Below are 6967 nucleotides of genomic sequence, written 5' to 3'. Positions count from 1 at the left end.
CCTCATTCACTCATGTATCCTTCAGTTTGTTCATAATTGTGTTGAATTTATTCAACTTAAATGTGTTTTATTCATCCGATTACGCCTGAAACAGTTGGTTCCCGCAGCAACGCGCTGACGTAATTTCTAGTAAATCACTAAGAGCAAGTCCACTCCTAAGGACTTTGCGCCAGCACCGAGCGCATTTATCCACTCAAGTGAACAGTAATAGACTTGAGTGAACAGTAATAGGTCAAGGCATCTCACCCCTAAAAAAATGCGTTGGCACCTAACGCATTTATTTGGTGTGTATTTTTTTTTAAAGTTTATTTCAGATAAGATTTTTAACTAATTTCTGATAAAATTTCAAATAAACTTAAAAAAAATACACACAAAAATAAAATTACATACTCATCAAATAAACTTAAAAAAAAAAACACACTAAATAAATGTGGTGTAAGGTGGAAGATGAGGGTTAGGTATTTATAGAAAAAAAAACAACTTTTTTAAAATTTTACTGTATTTTAAAAAAAAAAATTCTGTATTTTTTTATATTTTTCAATTAATTTTAATGTAGTTAATTAATCTGGACCGTTGGATTTCAAATCCAAGAGCCCAAGATCAGACACATGGTCACGTGCCAGCAAATGGCCCGGCTTCTTGGTTAGCCTGTTTTGTGCTGGCCCAGAGACCAACATGGGCTGGGTGCCAGGCTGTTAAACCGGCTGAAGGATATGATCAGGGTGCTGCGCTGCTATTTGGACTGAGTGTTGGGCAAAATCCACACCGGTGAACTTGCTCTAAAAGTCAGGACTGGATATCACATCAAGTGAGGGTTTGCTTTATGCAAGTCGGCAACTTAACTTTACAGATGATGTGAGGGTTTGTCCAAGAAAAAAACTTTACAGATGATGTGTAGTTTGAAGGGTCAAAATATGTGTGTTTCGCGGAAAAAGTTTGGCAAATTACACTAGGGCCTCGAAAGAGCTAGGTTTTACAATATTTCCTCCTTAAAACGGAAAATTGTCCTCTAAACACGCATCTTTAACTGATTGTTAACTCTACAAGATGCACCAACTAAGCAAGCCAACTGCAAAACCAACAAATCTGAACTTATAAGTCATACAAAGTAACCAGTGTTGAACAAACAGATATTTCTTTTTAAGGCCACTAGAAAGGGTAACCTATTGTTCTGATATTATATTGTCACGCCTCGAATTTGAGCCTAAACCCATGCAGGTGACACTTCACGTTACTTTTTGCTCTCATGCTCGAGTTTAGTTTGGGTCAAATCCAGGGCGTGGCAAGAGTAGATTGGTCAAAGTCATCCACTAGGAAACTTTTTGGCAATATATACATAGAAAAGGTCATTTTGGGACCACTATGTTGCCATTGATAGATGATATTGATTGATATGTTTCCTGAATTCTGAGATTCTCCGTGATCCTTGATTTTTTTGTAAAATTAAATCATTCATTTTATGTGTTTCTTATATAGCAATTATACTTGTAAATCAAGCAATTATACTCATGTAATTCAATGATAATTCACCCTCAAGACCATCGAGGTATTTAGCCACTTACCTTCTCTAAGTCCTTTACTGTGCTCTCAACTTTTTCTGTTGCAGTCCATAATCTTCTACGGTACTAGAGCATGTTGTTTTGCGTGTGAGGTCTAATGGCTACACGTGCTCTACATCACCCGATTTGTGAGTCGGGAAAACAAGAGACTTTGCATGTGCTTATAAGTCATTGAGCTACTCCCCATATTGCCATTGGTTTTATCGTGAAATCTCAACTTTCTTCGGCCACTAGCTAGTGATAAGTCAATCCTTGACATTGTTTCCATTTGAATGGCTTGAATGCTTTAAAGGTTTCAACGTTTTGCAACTTTTCTTGCTTGATTGGTTACCTTCATCTATAATCAACCACTCGTTCCACTTCATTCTCTTTTTTAATTATACTCACAAACTGTATCAGGCTATTAGCTTGTGCCTTGGGAGGAACAGCGAGAGACATGGAGTGTATCATGACTCTGTTGTCTATGTGCCGCAGATCATTAACATTTACTTCTTCTTCTTCATCTTCTGCCACTGCTGCCGCTGCTGACGCTGATGGTGATGTTGATATCTCTCCTCATCGGGAAAAGTATGATGTGTTTATAAGTTTCAGAGGCGAGGACACCCGACTTGGAATTACCAGCCATCTTCACGATGCCTTGCTTCGGAAGAAAATCGAAACCTACATAGATTACTGGCTTGTGAGGGGAGAAGAAATTGGACCTTCCCTGCGAAAAGCGATTGAGAAATCTAAGCTTTCGGTGATCATATTCTCACAAAACTATGCATCTTCCACATGGTGTCTGGATGAACTCGTACATATACGAAGATGCAAGGAAGCATATGGCCAGCTGGTTATACCCGTCTTCTATGACATCAGTCCATCAGATGTACAAAAACAACAGGGAAGCTATGCAGTTGCGTTTGCTCAACTCGAAAAACGTTTCAAGAACAGTATCGACAAGGTGCACAAGTGGAGGGCTGCTTTGACAACTCTAGCCAATCTATCTGGGTTTGATAATTCAAACAAAACTGGGTAATTAAGTAACTCCATAATTTGTATAAATTTTCTTCTGCTTGTGATCATTTGATTCATACAAAATTAGTTTAGGCATACTTATTACTAACTATTGTCTGTCCTTCATAATCATATTATACTTGCCAGGACAGAAGCCGATTTGGTCAAGAAAGTGGTTGACGATATTTGGAACAAATTGATTCGTGAATCATCATGTGATTTAAAGGGTCTGGTTGGAATTGAAAGACGCATTGAGCAAATCGAATCTTTGTTATGCATTCATTCACCAGACGCTTGCATCATTGTAGGAATTTGGGGGATGGGTGGTATTGGCAAGACCACCCTTTCTGAAACTATATTTCACAAACTTTCTTCTAAATTCGAAGCCAGCTGTTTTCTTAGAAATGTTAGGGAGAACTCAGAACAAACAGATGGACTGTATCGCTTGCAAAATAAACTTCTTAAAGAGATATTAAAGGAAGAAGGTCTATCCATAGGGTCAACTTTTGTTAGGGAAAGCCTCAGTCGTACAAAGGTCCTCATTGTCCTTGACGATGTGAGTGATTCAATGCAAATGGAACATTTAGTTGGCAATCGTCTTCAGTTTGGCACTGGCAGTAGAATCATAATCACGAGTAGAGATAGGAGCACACTTAGGCAAACTGTTGAAGAGGATAAGATCTACGAGGTTGAGGGATTAAAACCCGATGACGCTCTTAAGCTCTTCCGTTTGCGTGCTTTCAAGAATAATAGTACTTGTAGAACATATTATGAGGAGTTGGCAGAAAAGGCGGTGGATTATGCTGGAGGCATTCCTTTAGCTCTTGTACTTCTGGGGTCCTCATTTCTAAATTGCAAGAGCAAAGAAGAATGGGAAGATGAATTGAACAAATTGAAACAATTTCCCAATGAAAATATCCAAAGAGTGTTGAGACTAAGTTATGATGGATTGGGAAGAAATGAGAAGGAGATATTTTTGGACATAGCTTGTTTTCATAAAGGGAAGCATGTGGATCATGTAAAAAAAATGTTAGCTATTCGTGGATTCTTTGCAGGGGCTGGAATTAGAATTCTCATTGATATGTCTCTTATATCGATTCATTCAACAAAGAAAACCGTAGAGATGCATGATTTGCTTCAAGAAATTGGAAGCACAATTGTTCACGAACAATGTATTGAAGATCCCGCTAAACGTAATAGGTTGTCCAATGATGATGATGTCTATCGTCTACTGAAAAGTAATACGGTAAGGGCCAAATGAATTCAATTTCCTGTTCTTTTTATTTCCTTTTTTTAAGTAAAAGCAAATAGAGAACTTTAGATGATAACACACCAAAAAAAACCTCACTTACTCACTTATAATAAAGACGTCAGATTACTACATATTCAATAAAATAATTAAATTTTGTTGTACATATATTTACATTTAAACTTGGCTCTTATTGTCAGGGAACTCCGATTGTTCAAGCCATATTGATTAACTGGTTTAAGATTGAAGAGCAAACATTGAAATGTCCAGACTTCAAAGTAATGTCTAACCTAATGATGCTAATTGTGGTTAGCTCTGAAAAGTTTGGCACTTACTATAAATTAACCGCTTCTGTAAACCTTCCCAATTCTCTTCGTTATCTTTACTGGCGTGGATATCCTTTCAAAAGTTTGCCGTCAAAATTTTCTCCTGAAAATCTAGTTGAGCTTCATATGCCGGAAAGCCAAGTAAAGGAGCTTTGGAATGAACCCCAGGTATATATGCTTATTTTTGTTCTGGTAAAAAATGCAGTGTAGAAAGTCTTGCTTATTAATACTCTGTATTTTTCTTTACTTTTGTTACAGAGACTTGTGAACTTAGAAGTGATCAATCTACAGTACTCTAAATATCTAACGGAAGTTCCAAATCTATCTGGGAGTCTAAAAATTGTGGACATAAATCTTTGTGGCTGTGAAAGTTTGGTTGAAATTCCTTGGTGTTTTCAACATCTCCACAAGCTTACTCATCTTGATCTTGCAAGATGCACAAGTCTTAAATATCTTCCAGAGATGCCAGAGAATATTGAAGTCTTAGATTTATATCACAGTGGTATACAGGAGTTGCCTGAATCAGTTTGGTCTCACGAAAAAATTTCTTACTTGGATATAACAGATTGTAGAGACCTTAAGAAACTTCCAAGCAACAGGTGTAAGCTGAAAATCTCTGGTTGTTTTGATCTACAGGGCTGCACATCTCTTGGCCAGGTTTCTGAGCTTCCCAGGGATATAAGTGAATTATCATTGGTTGGTTGCAAGAGACTTGTGAGTCTCCCAACCAACATTTGTAAGTTGAGATATCTCAAGGAAGCTGCTCTAAACTTGAAAACTTCCCAGAGATCTTGGAGCCAATGGAGTATTTGGAATATCTTAGTTTAAGTAGAACGGCTGTTCTAGAGCTACACTCATCAATCGAATTTCTCCCTGCTCTAAAAAACATTCAACTAAGAGATTGCAAAAGGCTTTCAAGTATCCCGAGGAGCATTTGTAAGTTGAAATCTCTTGAGAGACTTGATCTCACAGGTTGCTCTGCTCTTTACGAATTCCCACCAGTATTGGAGCCAATGGAACATCTGAACTTTCTTAGTTTGAAAGGGACAGCGCTCGAAAAACTTCCTTCGTCTATTGGAAGTCTAATTCGGCTTGAAACATTAGATCTTGATATGTGCAAGAACCTTAATGTTGTCCCAAGAAGTATCTACAGTTTAACCAACCTTAAAACTCTCAGCTTTCGTGACTGTCGGGGACTCCAAGAGTTGCCATCCAGTTCTGTTGGTTTGCTCTCTTTGGAAGTTCTTGACCTCCGTCGCACCTGCATATCAGAAATCCCTGATGGTCTCGTTGGCTCAATCTCATTGCAAGATTTAATTCTGAGTGAAACCAGGATTAGGAGCATACCTGCAAGCATCAGACAAGCTTCTCGGTTGCATAGACTAAGCTTAATCGGGTGCAAGCGGCTTCAATCATTACCAGAGCTCCCAGTGTTATGTGATCTTGAAGCACAAGGATGCACGTCGCTGAGTACAGTGTCAAGTTCATGGACAGCACTCATACAAGGTTGGGATAAATACGACTCTTTTGGGAAACTTGATTTTTCTGATTGCCGAAAATTGGATCATAATACAAGGAGCAACATAATGGATGAAGCACATATTAGAATTATGCGAGTGGCAACTGAGCCATTAAAGAACCCTTATGGGAACCCTTGTGTTAGCATTGTATGTCCTGGAAAAGAAATTCCAAATTGGTTCAGCTTCAGCTATCAAAGTGAGGGATCTTCAGTTCATATCAAGCTTCCTCCAGATTGGTTTCGAACAGATTTATCAGGTTTTGCTCTCTCTGTCATTGTTTCTTGTGTTTCCAACTGCCAGGGAGACTTAAGGGTAAGAGCTAGTTTCACTGTTAAATTACTGGGTGAAAGCCATGAACTGTTCACTTCTCTATTCTACATCCCAATTCGGAGATTGAATGGCTACTGTTATGACCGACATCACGTGTATGTGTGGAATAAGGCCTTTATAAGTGAAGAGGTAGCAAAAAAATGCTCCCCTGATGTTTACAAACTTGCCAATGAGGCCTCTGTTGAGTTCTACCTGCCAAAGTTTTACGAACAACACATTCCCAGTGCGAAGGTGGAAAAGTGTGGTATATGCCCGTTTTATGCTGAAGATGCTGAGAAATTCAAAGTTGATCATGTCTTCGTATCAGGGGAACCAAAAATACCAGAAGAAACAAGACAGGATGAAAATTTGGAAGCTTGTGGATCAAGTTACGAGAACAAAGCAAATGAAAGTGATGACGAGTCATTAGCCAGTGAATCAAGTTATGATCAGCTGGAAGCAAATGAAAGTTATGATGGTCAGAAGCCTAGTCTTTTTTTATAAACCACTGCTGTCTTCTGCGTTTCCACGACTGGTGTTGCTGGAGATCACCTGGCTTTAGTTTTGTCCTACACGGATTACTATTAGCTTTGTACAATTATAAATATCAATGAACGGTTGATGAACAGTAGGCTCGCTTAGTCATTGAGTTGAGATATAAACTTTTTTATTATCTTTCACTTTTTAAGGGTTTTTTTTTTTTTTTTTTTTTTTGTTTTTTTGTCCCGAATGTCGCATCAAATTATTGAATTTGTCTATACCTTTGGGAGATGTAGCCTTTTTTGCCTAAAGCCTTAGAGTAGAGGTTTATGCCTAGGCATGCACCTGAAGCAAATGCAAGTTAAGATTACTATGAAGCCATCATGTTACTGGAAGTGAACATTCGAAAAAAGAGAAATACTCGAATAGTTTTATAGCTCAACTGCCATGAGAAAAATATATATGAATGGCCCTGACATGCCCCAATTCCGGTATCCGGAAGACACTGGATTGGCCATGTGATGGTCG

At 38.3% G+C, this 6967-nt stretch overlaps 1 pseudogene; it reads left to right on the top strand.

Moving 5' to 3' along the window:
- The first annotated feature begins 1961 nt into the window (after positions 1–1961).
- LOC126585656 (TMV resistance protein N-like) lies at positions 1962–6616 on the top strand (annotated as a pseudogene).
- The last annotated feature ends 351 nt before the right edge of the window (positions 6617–6967 follow it).

This window comes from Malus sylvestris, chromosome 10, assembly GCF_916048215.2.
Source record: "Malus sylvestris chromosome 10, drMalSylv7.2, whole genome shotgun sequence".
In the NCBI taxonomy this organism is placed as follows: domain Eukaryota; kingdom Viridiplantae; phylum Streptophyta; class Magnoliopsida; order Rosales; family Rosaceae; genus Malus; species Malus sylvestris.
Note: the sequence above shows the minus strand (reverse complement) of the source record. Positions and strands in the feature narration are given on the sequence as shown.